This window comes from Eptatretus burgeri, chromosome 3 (assembly GCF_056783735.1).
Source record: "Eptatretus burgeri isolate ZD-2024b chromosome 3, Ebu_testis_v1, whole genome shotgun sequence".
Classification (NCBI taxonomy): domain Eukaryota; kingdom Metazoa; phylum Chordata; class Myxini; order Myxiniformes; family Myxinidae; genus Eptatretus; species Eptatretus burgeri.
The window spans coordinates 96,040,262-96,059,565 of NC_140963.1; the positions used below are offsets into that span (position 1 = coordinate 96,040,262).

The following is a 19,304-nucleotide window of genomic DNA, read 5'->3' on the forward strand; positions in this document are numbered from 1 at the left end:
AAATGTCAATTATATCTTGAACACTTATTTGTTGTGAGTTTGTAATGGAGATTAGGGTTCTTCAGACCAAATCAACAATATGTCGTAAATGATGTTAACGTTTTATATTTTATTGATTAGAGTATGGAGTGGATGTATAAGTTACACATTCTGGGAACAAAAAGTTGAAAAAGAGAAGAGAAAAGCTATAAGGGGGGAGGAGGGTCGTTGTGGAGGAGGGGAAAGGGAGATGGAAATGAAAAGAAGGCTTAAAAGGGAGAGATGTTTGATGTGTGCGAAAAAGGAAGGAGATAAATCTTTTTGCCAATTTGTGTATACGTCATTTAGTTCCATAATGCATATAGCTGTTTACCTTTGCAGTTAAACACATGTATTGTTGCACGTATATGTTACCCAGCTCCTTATCCACAAACGCTATAAATTAAATATTTTTTGGGGGTTTTGAGTGAGATAAATAAATAATTATAGAAACCTAAGTCGCTGCAGCGATGTCTGCAGCGGTGACAGATTTACGAAAGGAACCGTGAAATAAACCACCTTGCCTCAGTCCAGAAAGCTTTCAGAGTGTTTGGAGAGCAGAGGATTTGGACCCCATAAAGTACATGATAGGAATCGACGTTTTGATAGATTTAGCTCATCTAGCAGACGAAAAAACAAACCCTTGCCAGTTGAAGGCCATTCCACTACAATGCTATCGTTGTTTGATCATTGCTGGCACACAGAGTAAGGGTAACCCACCGAGCGGCCATTTTGGCCTTACATATTCACTGCAAAGGATGCATCTGATGCATATTGCTTCTTGGAATGGCAAAGGATATTGTGCTTGGCGCAGTCACAACGCAAATTGCTTTGGTGGCCGACGGCAACTTGGGATCCGCTTTGGTATTCTGTGAGCACACCACACATGGTGCTAGCAATTCCAGAACCATTTGGTGCCTGTATAGCTGGAAGTGATTAGAGAAGCCCATGGGAGAATTGGTCTTCTGCACAAGAAAATCGTGACGCGTTGGATCTTTTACAGCTGGGCAGGGTTTCTTTTACAACTACTATGTACGCATTGTTGTATGATGTTTTGATTGCAAAGTGTAGTTAACTTTTCTGAAGTTGGAAAGTGAGATGTGCTAATTGCTGTTTGGAATGTTATTGATGGAGTTGGGTTCAGCTTTGTAACTTTGTTCCACTACCCTCGATGGTGTGGAACTGATTCCCATGGCTGCCTCTCGGAAATTTCCGCACCATATAACGTAGTGGCGACCTGTCCAGAATAGTTTGCTCACTACAGAATCGTTCATGACTTATGGTGAGCACCCCATTAATTTGACAAAAAGCAGACAACAATCCACCAGCACCCCAACCGACACCACTATCACCGCTATACCGCCATGTGCTCAGCTGTTAGAATGCTTTCAGGTTTCCTAAAAATGTCGACTCAATCAGTATATACTGATGTGATGACATACTGTTAAAGACAGTGCATTGGTGTTGCAATTTATTGCAATCGATTGGTAGGTCATGGGTTCAAATCCATCCTCAAGCATCATTGTTAGGGATTTTGATTCCACGTTTCTTGAATCAAACTTTTCGAGTTTCATTTCATAACAATTCCTTTCCAAAACTTATCTCAGGCAATTTACCATGCTTCTACTGGATTGGTGGTAAAAACGCAGCTGGCTGTAGATCACTGAATGAATGTCTGGGAGTGTCCTTTCCTACAAGGTCTTGTCGACATGAGATACCGGTGCACACCTTGTGGTTCACCGTTACTGCCTTTGGGACAACTTGAGATGGGCACGAAAACATTCCAATAAATCAATATATACATAAACAAATGCTGCAATCAAAAGTAATGGGACTGCATGAAAATGTTCCCTTATTTATTCACAAATGTGTGTTTGATTTGTTTTGTTAACATAGGGGTATTGATTTGACTTTAGGAAACGAGCATAACTCAGGCCTTGTTGTAAACACACATTTTGTGAGATATTGGTCTAATATTGCACCTTTACATGTTTAAATGTTCTTCCAGCCTTTTCTGCCAATAGTTGTTGGTGTAATACTTCGAGGGTAGGCTGGCAGGATGGCCTGGAGGTACGCACACCCAACACTAAGCTGTCTAGCCTGGGTTTTAATATCGGCCCAACAATAAACTGACGTCCCAGTGTTTCACAGGCAGGGTGATTCTTCAATATGTTTGCCGTCCCTCGGATTAACGTTAAACCGGAGTCCTGTCTGCAGGCATTAGTTCGTGGACGTTGAAGTTCCCATCGTGTTGTTCATGAAGAGTGGGCGAGCTATCGCCGGCACCGTGACCAAATTCCAAATTCCTGCCCCAACCATAGTCGAATGTCAGGCCTGACCAGCCAGTTCATGAAAGACTTGGGTCAACCTTCCCCCAGCCAACCCCACAAGAATGTCACCAATTGTGGCCGTTAAGGAATATGACGTAATACTTGGAGCGTCTGATTCTGGGAGGTTGGCGGTTCAAATCCACCCTGGCCTAGTCATACCAAAAACTTAAAAAATTGTACATGCTGATGCATAGATCATGCTTCCTTGATCCTCAGCATTTAAAAAAGTATAGATCACGAATAAATAACCATGGGTTGGCACTTGGCAACCATTTTGCAGGCTTGAGGGGCCTAATGGCCTCTTCCGATGTCCAAAACAAATCAGCAGTGACTCTTCCATTGGGAGTATACCTCGCTTGCACCCCATGCGGGGCCGGGTTATTCTTTTGGAGGTAGGAGGGAGTAGGGCATTCACCTTTAGGGCACTCACCTTTGGGATGTAATTAAATTTGTCTATCGCAATTACATTGCATTACAGGTAAGTCATGAAACTATAACTTGCAATATAGATGGATACATAATGTCAAGCTGTACTCTATAACTCCAACAAACGAATCGATTAAATGAATATAAAAATGTTTTCACTTACCATGGAAAATTATGATCCTGTTTGCGAAGAAGGACCCTTTCGTAAGAGACACTTGTGAGAATTCGAAGCTGTAAATTCACGTGTTACAGGTGTCGCAGTCGTTTGTTTTCCATGCTGATGAGGAACAATGTAGTGAGTTCATTGTATCGCATTGAAGTAGGCATTTTGTCCCTGATGAGAGCAAGCTTACTGAAAGAACTCTCCCCATTGCAGTATATAACCATCATACACAGGTACATACGAAATGCCATCAATACAGTTGCGAAGGTGTCTACAAGTCCTTCCTTGTAAAGAAGCTGAGCTTGGTTTATTGGAGAAATGCACTCTCTCTGCTTGGCAAACCCCATTTATCACCATCTCACCAGATAAATGCTTAAGACTTAAGGCCCAGTCACACCTTGACGTTTTAGCCAGCAATGGCAACGTATTAAAATGTATGTAAAACACTGGCTTACGTTGAACTTTTGATGGTTTTTTTTAAAGATTCGGACGTATTCATAACGACTTGGTCTTATGAATAACGTATTAGTAACGGACACAGAACGTTTCGTTGTGTTATAGATAACTTATACCAGCATATGCCGATCTCTGAAAAAATGCGTCGAAAACGCTGGCGCACGTCGAATACGGTATGGGTAAGTTTGGTATGCGTGAATAGAACGCTAAAGTACGCTATCATACGTCGTATGCCTGGTGTTGGCTTAATGGTTAGGGTGGTGGGCTTAGGATCCGAGTATCCTGAGTTCAAATCCCACTCGGCTGTTGAATTAATACCAGGTGGGGTTGACTCTGCCTGTCATCCTTCCGAGGTCAGCAAAATGAGTGCCAGCATGCTGGTATCCTGTGTCGGAGTGGCGACCTGTCAAGGATTGTACCCAATAGCCAAGGAGACTGCTTCGGCAGCACCAACGCTCTGCACAGAGTATGGTCCCAGTGGATGGATGGATACGTCGTATTAAATGGAGTACATCTTGTAATTTTAAACATGTTGAAAATTTTACGACGTACTTGCCGTATGACACACGCTCCACATGCGATGGGAATAAGTTGTACGCACGATATGCGATCGTTGACACACAGACACACGTTACTTGAAAGGTACTCATAAGTCGAAACACTCAAGGTAATGGTTAGCGTCAGTGTTCCAGACTCCCGGTTTTTTTTTTCCTTCGTTATGACGGTGTTCAGTGTACAGTGCGGTTATGATTTAAATCGTTGAACGGCAGCCTATTAATTATATTATAACTGCACTAGAAATCGAAGTGTCAACATCACCGTCATACCGAAGGAAGAAAAAAAATAAAAAAAAATAAAACCAGGGAGTCTGGAACACTGACGCTAACCATTACCTTGATGTGTTTCGACTTACGAGTACCTTACAAGTAACGTGTGTCGACGTGTGTCAACGATTGCGTAACGTGCCTACAACACGTTACTCATAGGTTAGAAATAAGTTTCGGGTACGCTAAACATTACCTTGACGCGTTTCGACTTATGAGCAACTTACAAGTAACGTGTGTTGACGTGTGTCAACGATCGCATAACGTGCCTACAACTTATGGCCAGCGTTATGCAGAACGTGTGAGTTATTCGCTGGGATAAGTCTTAAAATTTCAAGCATGGGAAATTTGAGGACAACCGAAAAATAAAACGTTTAAAGCCAGCGTACAACGACGTATGGCAGTGTTTTTCAGCGTGCTCTCAATGTTATCAAAACTTGCCCATAACGTATTCGACGTGTACCAGCGTTTTAGACAAATTTTCCAAAAATCGGCATAAGCTGGCTAAAACGTCAAGGTGTGACTGGGCCTTTAGATCTGTGCACCAGTTTTCCAGCTTCGTGTCTGACCTGCTCCTGGTAAGGGTACAGGAATCCACAGCAACCTTGAAGTTGTTGTGGACTGCTTCATACATAGAGCATTTGACTGCCATATATGTTATAAGCTTGTCTATTATGATCAAGAACGTCTCACAGTGGAACCGTTCTCTGAGCGAGAAGACTGCGTCTCATGAGGACTCATTGTAGCTGCAGTGCATTGTCTGCACTTCTAAGCAACACCACTCCTGGGTAGCTTTGTATTCTGACTTGTCACAGTTATTTTGATTCCTTCACAAAGTCCTCAAAGTGGTCACATAACGATACTATAAGTTATTTTAAAGAAGACATAAGATCGACAGCTCTTTTCAGACAGACAGTATACCTGAAGGTTGCAATGCCTTGCTCATATTGCTAAAATTTACGACAAATGTAGAATTGTTGTATTCCACAGATGATGAAGGAATGTTGTATCATGATGATCCATTGTGGGAACCAAGTTCTTATCTTCATGTCTTGCTTTATGCTTCTACTCTGCATCTCTTGAAATATCTCTCAAAGCTGCTCGTATGATCTGGCAGTCACAGTGAGTGCTTTTGTTGCATCTGCTTGTGTTGACCAGCAGATCTCAGACAAAGACTTGACTGTTAATCCATCACCATGTTCTCTCAGACACGAACCCAACACTTTCCATCAGAGTTGAATCTGAGAAATATATATATATATATATATATATATATATATATATATATATATATATATATATATATATATATATATATATATATATATATATATGTAGATATATATATATATATATATATATATATATATATATATATATATATATATATATATATCTACATATATATATATATATATATATATATATATATATATATATGTAGATATATATATATATATATATATATATATATATATATATATGTATATATATATATATATATATGTATATATATATATATATATATATATATATATGTATATATATATATATATATGTATATATATATATATATATATATATGTATATATATATATATATATATGTATATATATATATATATATATATATATATATATATATATATATATATATATATATATATATATATATATATATATATATATATATATATATATATATGTCTTGGATAAACCCCAAAAAAGTTACAATCTCTGTGTGGGGAGAATCAGCGGCAGTGCTGACAAGGTTCAGCGATTCACAAGAATAGAGCACATACAGTGCAAGAGGGTTAACTGTTTTGAGTCGAGCCTGCTTGCCAGAATACTGTCCCCACACATTGCTGGCATTGTCATATGACTGCCCCTGGCAACCTGAGAAGTTGATCGACTGCTTTTCAAGGAACCGAAGTGGAGCATGAGCTGATGTCAATGTCTCGTGACCGTCAGGTTGCAGAAATGTAAGGAATCACTCAACTGGATCCCCATCTATGATATATCTCACAATGATTGTTAGTTGAGTGACATGGATGAGATCAGCGCTGGTCTAGTCAACACAAATAGACAGAGAAATATGTTGCTATTTCAATTTTGTTATTGATTATAGGTCCCTGATGTTTTTTTTCTGACATTCTTATCATTTCCTGGTAGAGTATCGAAGAAAGATATGATTTCTTCTCTTTGCCTTTCTGACCAAATTCACAAGCATGGTTGGCAATGAATGGGTCTTACTCACAAATAAGTTCCAGCAAACCGAAAAAGATTGCTGTTATATTTTGAACCAATAATCTTGTCATCTCCTCTGAATGACAATCCCCTCTGAGAAGGAAACTTGACCACTGCGGCGATGTGGCAAGGAACATCGACCAGATATTTTTCCTTTTGTTCAGCTTGTTCTTTCAACTGCAGATCGACATGATGAGATGACCCCTTGCAATGTAATATGTATCTAATCATACAGTCTCCCTGCCCTTCACTCTCTCTGTGGTGCCTCATTTTCTCATCAACTTTTCTCCAGTCACAGAAACCTTCAAAACAGGAAAACATGTCAGTGCGTGAGGACATCAAAGTGCAATAAAAACAATGTACATTACCGTTTGATGGGATAAACAGCAGCCAACTTAGTTTACAACTTCATCCATTTTGTTGAAAGGTATAAAACATATTTGTTTTGAAAAAATAGACAGTGCCACTTGAGCTTTGATTGGGTTTCTGTGTAATTGAATTGTTTTGATGCAGAGTACTTCCCAGTGTCTGTTTTATTCCGGCACATCGCAGGACCTAAGTTTGACTGGCAGTCAATGCAAGATTTCTCCAGGAGAAACCATTCCCCTGGATCTTGTCGATCGAGCCTTAGCATTCTCCTTGCACAGAGCATTCAAGACTGATTCACTATTCGCAGATATACCAGAAAGCTTGGCCTCAGAACTATATTTCCCTCCATCCTCTTCGTCAGTTTCAGGATCAGGATCAGGTGACATATGTTGTGCCGAGTCTGCTGACTTGCTCGGTTGGGTCTCAAAAAAAGCACTCTTGGAGTTTTTGCAAGATATTTCATCATCTGGCTTGATTTCTCCTTGCTCTTCAGATGTTTCTAGGTGGTGGATTGGAGCACTACTTGTGGCATTTCTATATTGAAACAACTTTGTCATGAACAAAAATGATAAAAATAGAAGGGCATCTTCGACGTCGTGACGCCGCCAGATATACCTCCACCTGCATTATTATATCATTTTATATACTTGTCCCAAGTTATATTTAAATCTTTGAACCCAGATTCAAAAAATTAAATAATTCTGGCTGCCAGACCATGCGTCCGATCAGGGTGACTTTTAAAACATATCTTCCCCATCACTACTCGATCATAATTGTGACGTTTCACATCGATCAATGAAGCAGTTCAAGAGAGAGAATTTTAAAAATATTTTCGTTCAATCCAATATGGCTATCTGACCATGTGATCTATCAGTTATTCTTGAACATCCTGGTATCCTCAATGTTTGGGGAACAGGTGGGTGACGTTTCCCCTCGATCTTTAAAGGCGTTCTGGAGAAGGATATTTTTAAAGGTTTATTCTTCAAAAATCAAAGATGCCAAATCATGTGACCTATGACGTCATCAGTGGAAAACTTTTTGTTCCTCATGGATAGGCGATTATAACTGTAAGGTTTCACCTCGATCTGTTCAGCCGTTTCAGAGAAGAAGATTTTTGAAGGCTTTTATGGTAAAAATATATGGCTGCCAAACCACGTGAACAATGGCATCATCAATTTTTTCCTTCATACAATTTAGCCCTGGACGACCCCCAAAGTTTTTCATAATGATCGGATGTAGTGTTCTATTTATGCAATTATGACATAACAAAGGCACCTACGACATCATAAAAAAATCACTTGCTTCCCATGGGGAGTAATTGACATGTGCCAAGTTTTACTTTTTTCCATGGAGCAGTTTCGGAGATACAGAGGTCCAAAGTTTTTCCTTTTTTCCAATATGGCTGCCACACCACATGACCTGAGATCTCATAATTATCACGAAAACATTCAACATAGTAATAGCATCTATGGTGAAAATTTTGTCTCAATCCAACAAGTGGTTTTACCACTATCTCTCAATTGGGAATTCAAATTAAAAAAATACTCGTATCCGGATCCAGATAATCACAAAAACCAAATCATTTTGTCCTTGTCACACACTCAACCTGTCCACCAAGTTTCGTCCGAATCTGTCAATAACTTTTTGAGATACAGTATCATGCAATATTGTTTTTGGCCCCATCTCTCAATGGTGAAGAATCACTTGAAAAATTCTTAGATCTGAATCCAGATTCGGATCTTCACCAAAATCGAATGAATTAGTCCTTGTCACATACACTCAACAGTGCCAACCAATTTTAATCAAAATCCGTATATAACTTTAGGAGATATCATGCAATATCGTTTTAGCCTCATCTCTCAATCGTGAAGAATCACTTAAAAATTAAATAATTGCCGTATCTGGATCTGGATTCAGATATACACCAAAATTGAACAGATTCGTCCTTGTCACATACTTAACCTGTCCACAATTTTTTTGTGGAATCCATCCATCACCTTTGGAGATATTGTGCTATCTGTCGTTTTTGGCTCCATCTGTCAATGGTGAAGAATCACTTGAAAAATTATTGGATCCGATCCAGATTCGGATCGTCACCAAAATTAAACTTTGCTGTCCTTGGCCGGTCACTTACACACTTACACACACACACACACACACACACCCATTGCTTGATAACTGTGGCTAAAAATCGTGTGATAAACTGACAATCAGACAACAGACAGACACACAGACACGCGCTGCAGACCAACATAATTGGTGAAAAAATTTTTTCGCCAAGTAACAAACAGACAGACAGAGATGAAAACATAACCTACATCCACCTGCGTGGTGGAGGTAAATATGTGGAACAAACTTGTGGTTTTAGGAGAGTAGCACTGACGACAATCTTAAAATACCATTGCAAATGTGATGCTGAATCTGTAAAAGTTAACTGACATCACCTTGTGAATAAATTTTCTGGTTTCTTTCAAGTAGTTGAGATCAGAACTGGAAGTCATTTTGACGACATAAATGGCAAGACCCTGTGATGTCACATCGTACATACATTGCCAATAGCCTTGAGTTGTAAATTATGATTCTCCAGGCTGAGTTGTTGGGTTGTTTAGACTTCAGGGTGTCCACTTTATGACAGTGAGTGTCTTGAGAATTATGAACTTCCTCGTACAAAATAACTTTATTTCTCCACAACAAGTACGTGCAACGTTTTTGGAGTGCTCTGCCTTCAATCAGCTATTGAATCAATTGAATCGGAGTGAAGAAACATTTTAAACTGAGTTTTTAATGTAATATTTCAGGGAATTTTCTATGCATGTTGTGCATGAAACTTTTTACATTGATGTCGATTTTTTTTTTCCAACGCAATGCAGAGGCTCATGGAGGAGCTAGAATATGTCACGGATCAGGATGGAACAGCAGAAAGAGAGGGGTGGATGGGGTAAATATATTAAGAGCAGGGTGAGGGATAAGATGGAGGGAGACTTGGAGAAATAGAGGATGTGGGGAAGAATTAAGGCGAGGAGAGGACTGCAGTGGGTGAACAAAATGGATACAGCTGAAAATTATCAGAAAGGAAAAACTGTAAAGTTGGAAAGAGGTGGGCGTGGGGAGGGCTCATGGGGGTAGAAAATATTATGGCTGTGAATTGGGGATGATCTGAGATGGTGTTGATCCCTCGACGAAAGAATGAGATTGAAGAGGCTCGGGAAGATGGTTCCACGGATGTGGAAAAAGAGGAACGAATGAGTGGAGGTGAGCAGTCAGTCCGGATTTTGGGAGTTTCACTAGAAGGGGGTTACTGGCATACAATGTATGCCCTGAAGGAATTTAGATGTGGGTTGGGGGGGGGTGGCGTAGAAAGCATGGAAAGGGCACAAAATTTCTGGAACCGTTTTCTATTTCTGCACAGTTACCTGTGTGCAAATGTCAAATACTTTTATTTTCCGTTGACTCCTAAAGCGTGAAAGTTACAATTGAATTAAACAAATCTCATGATGCATTAGTTGTGTTTCAGTGCAAGTAGTTTCTAGAAGATTATATTGGAACTGCTTGAGTACTTTTAAAACCGCTCGCTCTCTTTCCCTAATCATTTCCCATTAGGCATTAACAATCCATTTAGTATGCACTCCTTCAGCTCTCCCTAAAGAAAACACTGAAACCGGAGTGCTTGGAGACGCCTCCTTTGTGCTCCTGGCAATCAGGCAAGGCAGACACACAAACAACGCACATTAAACGAGATTTGCTGTCCATCTCACATCTGGTGGAGGGAAACTCTGTTAAGGAAATTTCTACAAAGCAGTCCCAGAATACTTGTGTGCCATTTCATATGGTTAATACACCTCATGCGTGCTATTTCTCAGAATTATCTTGTTGGCATTTATTGTTAAAGGCCATATATTTTTAAAGTACAAAAGGTTGGGGGGGGGGGTGGCTAGGGGGAAGGTGGAGTGTTACATACATGGAATATGCAAGAGGAAGAGAGATTTTTTTGTCTGGCCTCTCTCTGAGTTGTTGGACGATGAAGTGAAGTTAGCTGTTTTCAGCCAGCCTCGGGCCCTTGTGGTCACGTGGTGAAGTTCTTGCCATCCTCCCTCAAGGCGATGTATGGGGCAGGTCTTGCACAAGATGATCTGCAGTCTGGGGAAGGCCACATGGTGCTAAACTGTGTCATATGCTGAAGACAAGTCAAAGAAGACAGCCCCACATTTCTGGTTTGAGTCAAAGGCAGTCTCAATAATATCAGTTGCAGCGAGAATCTGATCTTCAGTGCTATGATTCTTCCTGAAGCCTGCTGGTTCATGCGGGAGTACTACTTCAACAAGTGGTTCTATCCTGTGAAGAATGAGCCTCTCAAAGACCCTAAATGGTTGCCCTGGAAAGCCTGAAATGGGGGGTGGGGAGGGAGAGATATTCATGATTAGTCAACCTATAATTTACAACCAGAGGTTCTTTGAGTAGTTCAAAGAGATGAAAATCATACAAGGTGATGACTTGGAACATCCCAGACCATCTCTAAGAAAGTAGTAGTGGTCACATTTGGCATCTAAGAGTGAGCATTATCAACTCATTGTATACTAAGGTACACTTATAGTTTAAAAACAAAAACATTATGGTCCCATAACACCATTGCCAGAAGGTGTCAGACTGATGGCTGAACCTTGAATACTTTTGGTGGTGGATATCAAGAATAGATACACACAATGCTGGCTTTAAATTATAGACCCAGAATTCATGAGGTCAAAATCTTCAATGGATACACACAAGTTCCCTTTTATCAAATGTATGGTCCTTCAAGCCTGCTGTTGGCTTAGTGGTTAGGGTGGTGGCTTTGGGTTCTTAGTCAAGCCTGCTGTTGGCTTAGTGGTTAGGGTGGTGGGCTTGGGATCTTTGGATCCTGAGTTCAAGTGCTGTCAGCTGCTGAAGTAACACAAGGTGGGGTTTATTCAGCCTGTCATCATTCTGAGGTTGGTAAAATGAGTAACAGTGAATTGGTAATAGGGACATTTCATCAGTGGTGCCCCATACTTGGGAGCCGTGTTGGTGTGATCCACTGTTGATCATAGCCAGTTGAAAGCATGAAAAATCATGCCACCACACAAAGTGGAAGTATAAGAAAAAAACAAAAAGTTTCTTTGGTCCCCACATTGCACGAACCTTCATTAATTTAAATGAGAATTGATTATTATTTCCACACTTACTGAAACTGACATCAATTTTTTCTGAACTCTCACGTATCGTAATCTGGTGATTCACCGAAATGAACTCTTCAACGCATGTAATGTTTGTTTGAGTGACAAAAGTTGCTTGAGTGTAAGGTGCTTAATATTATTACCAATTCACAGCATTTAAATAAACTCCCTGAACCATTTCAACACACAAAAGAAAAACTTGCATCATAAAATTGTACATATAGTGTCCTGTGAATTTCAGCTGGATTGATCCATTCTCCATGAGAAACCTAATGAGGTACCTCTTTCCACGTTACACGCAACCATTTTGGCCACCATCTTGATATTAGCGAGAATAATTTGACGTCTGCGGATGCCATTTCCAGGGCTGGCAGGATAGCTCGAGGAGTCCTTGTATTTTTACTTTGTTGTGAGGGTTGGCCATTTTTATGATTTCTTCCAAGAAGAGAAGCGCAAAGAACTACCAGGAACCATGTAGAAGCATTATTTCATTGCATATAGACATCCACTCTGTGCTTCATCTATATTTAAATGCATCTATATCTATCTATCTATCTATCTCTCTCTCTCTCTCTCTCTCTCTCTCTCTCTCTCTCTCTCTCTCTCTCTCTCTCTCTCTCTCACTCTCTCTCTCTCACTCTCTCTCTCTCTCACTCTCACACACACACACACAATCTCTCTCTCACACACATTATCTTTCTCTCTCACTCTCTGACTTTGTTCCTGATGCGTGGCCACATCTCTGAAGTTACAAACTCCAAATTTGGCGTACAAATACAACTGTGTGTGTGTGTGTGTGTGTGTGTGTGTGTGTGTGTGTGTGTGTGTGTGTGTGTGTGTGTGCGCGCGTGCGCGTGTGGGGGGGGGGTAACAAAGGCTCTTTGTAAATGTGTACAGTGTAGCGTCACCTGGTGGTGGTAGCAGAGGGTATTACAATTTCCTTTTTTAATTGGGCAACGATGAGTTTAAAGCACTCCTCACACAGGTAAATTTGTCCTCCTTCCCTACTCTTCCACCCACCAAAAAAAGAAGGCCTGTCAAAGCCTGTCATTGGGTGTGAGACATTTCTAACAGGAAGGCACATCGAGATGAGCGGAGGTGGCAAATGGAGGCATAAAACTGTACGTGTGCTAAGGGTGGACAAGGAGACCTTTGTGCCAGGAATCTGTGAGGGGGTAGAGTATCACCTGCAGTCTACTGATTCTCATCCTTCGTGCATTGTGTTCCACCAAGCCTGTCCCTCAGTGCATTGCAGTTAGAGCGGAGGGTGGAGGGCTTTTGACAGACTAGTCTGAAGTGAAGGCCCGCTGGGCCAGTTACTTTGAGCAGCTGTACCAGACTGACCCACGAGCTGTCGAGTTGGACATCAGGGATGTTACTATCCCTATTGTTGACCCTCCAATCAACAGTGATCCACCTTAGTTTGGGAAACACAGGCTGTGGTGAACTGGTTGAAATGGGGCAAAGCTCCTGGGATCTGTGGCATCCATGCTGAACTTCTCAAGGCTGGTGCGAATGCTATACTTGTGACATTTCATGCATTTCTGTGCTCTGCTTGGAACACAGGCATCATCCCAACTGACTGGAAGGGGAGCCTTGTTGTCCCTCTCTGGAAATGGGAGGGTGATCACCAGGAATGCAACAACTACCGCAGGGTGACGCTGCTCTCAGTGCTGGGCAAGGTCTTTGCTCGGATAATTCTTAATAGTGTTCACCACCATCTGCTTGGGCACCAGCGCCAAGACCAGTCAGGCTTTACACCAAAGAGGTCAACGATTGTCCATATCCTTCACCTACAAGTCCTCACCCAATGTAGACGAGAGTTTTGGCAGGGGATGCTTTCAGCCTATATTGATCTCGGCAAAGTATTTCATTTGGAGACACGGAAGGCCCTCTGGAGGATTCTTGGTCTTCATGGGGTGCCACCAAAACTGACCAATCTGATGAATGAACTATACTCTAGAACTGAGAGTGCTGTGAGATGTAGTGATTCCATCTCTGACTTATTTCCAGTTGTTGCTGGAGTTTGTCAGGGGGATGTTTACTGGCCCCCATACGTTTTAGCACTTGTATGGACTGGATTCTGGGGAGGATGTCAGAGAGATCAAGCTGCGGTGCAACGTTTAGGAATGTGAAGATATCTCAACGTGATTTTGCAGATGATGCAGTCATCTTTGCAGTGACCCTGGATATCCTTTTGGGGCCCTCGACGTGCTGAATGAGGAGGTGGAGCTGCTGGGATTACAGGTTTCCTGGGTCAAAACAAAGATCCAGGCTTTCAATGACATCTTGGATACTGATATCTCATCTGTACCTATTTGTGGTGAGGATGTTGAGGTCGTGGAGAGATTCACTTACCTTAGCAATGATATTCCTGTCTCCACTAGCTATGAGCCAGAGGCCAATAGACATCTGGGTCGGGCCTGCAGAGTCATGGATTTAGTGGATCATGAGGTGTGGTGCTGTTGGAACCTGTGCAAGAGGATGAAAGTCCAAGTCTTCAGGTCCTTGGTGCTTCCAGTCTTTCTCTACAGATGTGAGACTTGGACTCTGACCACGGATCTGAAATGGAGACTTAACACCTTTGGTACCAAGTCTCTTCAGAGAATCCTTGGCTATTGCTGGTCGGACTTTGTGTCCAATGAACGGATGCTGAGAGACACTCAAATGATATTTGTTGCCTGTCTAGTCCGTCAGCGTCAGCTGCAGATATATGGAGATGTGGCTCGTTTTTCTGAGGCTGATCCTGCTCACCAAATTCTTTCAGTAAGGGAGTCTCGTGAGTGGAGGCGGCCAATGGGCCGACCACGTGAGTAGGCTGAATATACTGATTCTGGCTCACTTTTCCCCATGTAAATGAATGGGGGATTTTCAGTGATTCATTTTTTTCCCCTAAAAAGTAAACCCCCTTTTTATTCCAAGGTATCTTTATTTGTCTCCCCTTTTACCCTAGGGACACTTTTTTTTCAAATAACCAATACAATAAGATAAAGATTTGTTCAAGTAGTAAAGTAGTAATGTGATTTGTTAAAGGTGATTCTAAAGAATTATCTGAAACATGTAAGCCAAGGGACACTCTTTTTTACTAAAAGAGTGTCTAAGACTCTTTTAGAGACTAAAGATTTGTTCATTCTCAAATTCCTTCAATAGTTTAATTTTCTTTGCACAATAATCCCCATCTAAAATATTTAAAAACAAAACATTTGAATCTTTATATTTTTTAAGATACCCCTTTTGTGCCATTATGAAATGATAAACTTCTCTTAATGCTCTTGTTTGACCACCTCCTGAGCCACAGGTTATTTTTTGTTAAGCCACGCCCACTTTTCATAAACCCCGCCCACGTTTTCCGAAGCCTGCCCACTTCCCAGAGGATTTTTATAAACCACGCCCACTTTCCCTAAGAGCCGCCCACTCTTCCCGAAGCCCCGGCCACTTTTAATGAGGTATTTCCATAAGCCACGCCCACTTTTCCTAAGCTCCGCCCACTTTTGCTAAGCCCCGCCTACTCTTACATCATTTCCAGTTCATCTCTGACTCACAAATAAATCAGTATAAAATTCTAGAATGTTATAGTTTTGAAAAATTTCCTGACAAAGGCTTGCCTGGGCTTGCCCAGGGAATTTCCAAAGGAAACCACACCCACCAGTCTTTCCCTATAAAAGCCTCAAGCCCAGGCTCCATTTTAAACATTTTTTTTGCTGGCAATGGTGTGCTATGTGCTTGCCTGGAGATCGACGACTTGTATGGAACTAAACCTTCAAGTTGATGAACTGGATTCAAACCTCTTATCTGTTGAGGTAAGATTTTATTTTCCTATTTTCAAAGTTTGAATGAAGCATACTCATTTAATTATTAAATCACTTAATTAATACATTATTATTTTCTCTCACAGGAAATTGTATCTGAAATACGAAATGAAAATACTGCTTTTGCTACAACTTGGGGCGAAATTGTTGGCTTGGTTGAAGACCTTATGAGCGACCAAGACGCACAGAACGAGTTCGTCCTTGATGACCCAACCAAAGAGTTATACCTTGGAGACCAGCAAAATCCTGAAAAAGAGTTTTGCAACAATAGTACTCATTGTGAGTTATCAAGACAATACCCCTGAACAAGTTATACCTTGATGAGCCAGAATACAAGTTTTACCTTGGAGACTCACAAATTTCAGACATTTTGAAAAATGGAGTTTTCCTTGATGATCCACAGTTATACTATGTGAGATCTATCACTGAAACCCATAAAAATTGGAAAAATGGAGATTTCCTTGATGATCCACAGTTATACTATGTGAGATCTATCACTGAAACCCATAAAAATTGGAAAAGTGGAGATTTCCTTGATGATCCACAGTTATACTATGTGAGATCTATCACTGAAACCCATAAAAATTGGAAAAATGGAGTTTTCCTTGATGATCCAGTTATACTATGTGAGATGTATCACCGAAACCCACAATATTTCTGGAAATTGTGATTCTCCCTTGGAGTCTTGGATAGATGGTTATATTTTTGGAGACTTGAAATGTGGGTTCTGGCTTGATAACTCACAATGTGATATGTATCTTGGAAACTCAACAGGAATGTGGTTATACCTTGGAGACTTGGAAAGTTGGGTTTATTTTAGAGACTTGAAATGCTACCACTCTTTGGGATCTAAACCTATCAAGAAAGTTCTTACTCCCCCTTTCTACGTCATCAAACCTGAAAGCCTTAAAAGAGAGAATTGGAAGAAGAGAAAAAAACATAAAAAAATATATATTGTTAGTTCTGGGAAGAAAGTGCAGACTTAATCCCCCTTTCTACATCATCAAACCTGAAAGCCTGAAAAGACAGAATTGGAAGAAGAGAAAAAAAACGAAAAAATATATATAGGTGGAAATCTCATTTTGAAAAAGACATTGTGTTGGGCGAGGGTTGGGGGGTTGGCGTTGAGATTTTGAATGTGAGGGTTGGGGTTAAGATTTTGAATGTGAGGGTTGGGACACACACACACACACACACACACACACACACACACACACACACACACACACACACACACACACACACACACACACACACACACACACACACACGTTAAGCCTTGACTATTCAGTTGAGGATTCTGTGTTTGGGGTTCACAGATCTAAGAACGTCCCCCTTCACACATTATATACTGTTATACACCTCGGACTTGGCCCTCGAGTGTCCACCACAGTGTATAGTAGGAGGGAGTGAAGGACCAACTCATTGCTCCCATGGGTATTATCTGCTTAGTTTTGTCTTTTGTAATTCCTGTGAATAAAATGAACCTAAAATCTCTTCCCGTTCTAAATCATATATCTTATAAGTCCAAGGAACCGTATCTATTACATAAACAATTTAAAAAGTTCGTTCGTCCATCGCTTAATATAACCTTTTTCAAAATTAGATTTCCACCTATATATTCTTACGATATCACCAACTTTGAACTTAGGTTTTCTGATATTAATCTCTTTTTCATATTTTAATTTTGTAAATGTTTCTGATGGTTTCATATTCGTTGACGTGTGAATCGTGTCATTATACTTTTCCACAATGTCCTGAATAAAAGATGACCATTGTTGTGAACCGAGTTCTGTGAATTTTTTAAATAGTCTTTCTTTTAAGGTACGATTAAAACGTTCAACAACAACGGCCTTCCCTTCATTTAAGGTACTGTATAATGTAATACTGTTATTTTTTAGAAAATTCATAAATGTCTTGTTGTAAAACTCTCTACCCTCATCAGTCCACAATCTTTTAGGTTTTCTCTTACTTTTATTAAATATCTGTTGAAAGGCTAACATAAGAGTATTACCTGTTTTGTTTTTTAAATGGACAACCCATGTGTATCTACTCCTCAAATCAATGACGGTTAAAGCATACTTGTACCCCTTATCATTATTGAGTTCAATCAAATCAGCAGACCAGATATAATCAACTTCCTTGGAATAAACTTTCCTTCTCTGAAACTTTGTGAATATTGGTTTATGTAATTCATCAGCTAATTGCTCTTCAGTCTTAATGGCATCATTAGAGCCTATAAGTTTTTTGAATTTCCAAGTCCAAGTTTCAATTTAGCACTGATCATCTTCTTCACAATGAACCGATCAACTTTTTCTCTCAAGGTTGGATTTTGTATCAGAGACAAATTATACAACATTTCTCTATTGGCTTCATGCTTTTCTTCCAAAGTTGTGGTATTCCCATAATCAATATCGTGTCTCATGCACACTTTATCAACTCTATTGATGGGTTTACTCCATGATTTAGGATTGTCTGTCTCATCTAATCTTTAATCCAAGTTTGTGCCTGGACCACAGAAAGAATACCCTGGTAGATGTAATTCCCCTGGTATTCCAGAAGTTGTAAATTTACTTACTGATAACTTTTGTATATCTCCTCCGAGTTTGTGTTTGGAGATAAATTGATTTTTTTTTGAACCACACACCGAACATATACCATTTTGTATAACCCTGTTATTTTTACATTTAATATATGAAATATTTTTAGTATTAGTTTTCTTTTTACATTTGAGACGATAACTCATTTATTTATGAGAAAAATTCCTGCAGAGTGCAAAAACCTTTTTAGTTTCCAACATGCACATTTGAATCTTAATTTTTAAAACATAAAGAATCCTGAGAAATGCCTACGCTCTCTCCTCCATTTATTTAAGAAAAAAAATGAAAAACTTGAATTAAAATGAATATCTTGTCGATGTCAATAGTCTTGTCGACAATATTGCAAATAGACTTGTCAATTATTTGTTTTCCTCCTCGGTGGGTTGAGTTATTTTCTGTAATACCACCAATCTTTTTTTAATCTCACTGGTTTCCATATTTTCATATTTATTCATTCTCGCTCTTTCCTCCATCTCCTCTCTTTCCTCCTTCTCTCTCTTCTCTCTCTCTCCTTCTCTCTCTTCTCTCTCTCCTCCTTCTCTTTCTTCTCCCTTTCCTCTTTCTCTTTCTTCTCCCTCTCCTCCTTCTCTCTCTTCTCCTTTTCCTCTTCTTCTCTCTCTTCAACTTCCTCGTCCCTTACTATCCTCGAATCGCTTACACCCCATAGAATATCATACATATATTCATCAGGATTTCTTGTTATTCCTGTATCCAAAATAATTTTTTTATGACAGGAAACCAATAAAATTTCTTTTGAATTTCTAAAAGAGCCTTACCTTTTCTTAACCTTATAATTTTTTCATTATTTAACATTCTAATTAAATCTAAAGTTGTCGGTTTATCAACATCAGCATAATGCCAATCGTTTATTGAA

General features: G+C 39.9%; 1 long non-coding RNA gene across 1 annotated transcript in view; it reads right to left on the reverse strand.

Moving 5' to 3' along the window:
* Positions 1-9,636: 9,636 nt before the first annotated feature.
* LOC147030496 (uncharacterized) overlaps positions 9,637-19,304 on the reverse strand; it is an 84,437-nt gene continuing 74,769 nt past the window's right edge. Inside the window, exon 6 of the long non-coding RNA XR_015055783.1 lies at positions 9,637-11,213. This is a non-coding gene — a long non-coding RNA (uncharacterized LOC147030496). The remainder of the gene's footprint in view (positions 11,214-19,304) is intronic.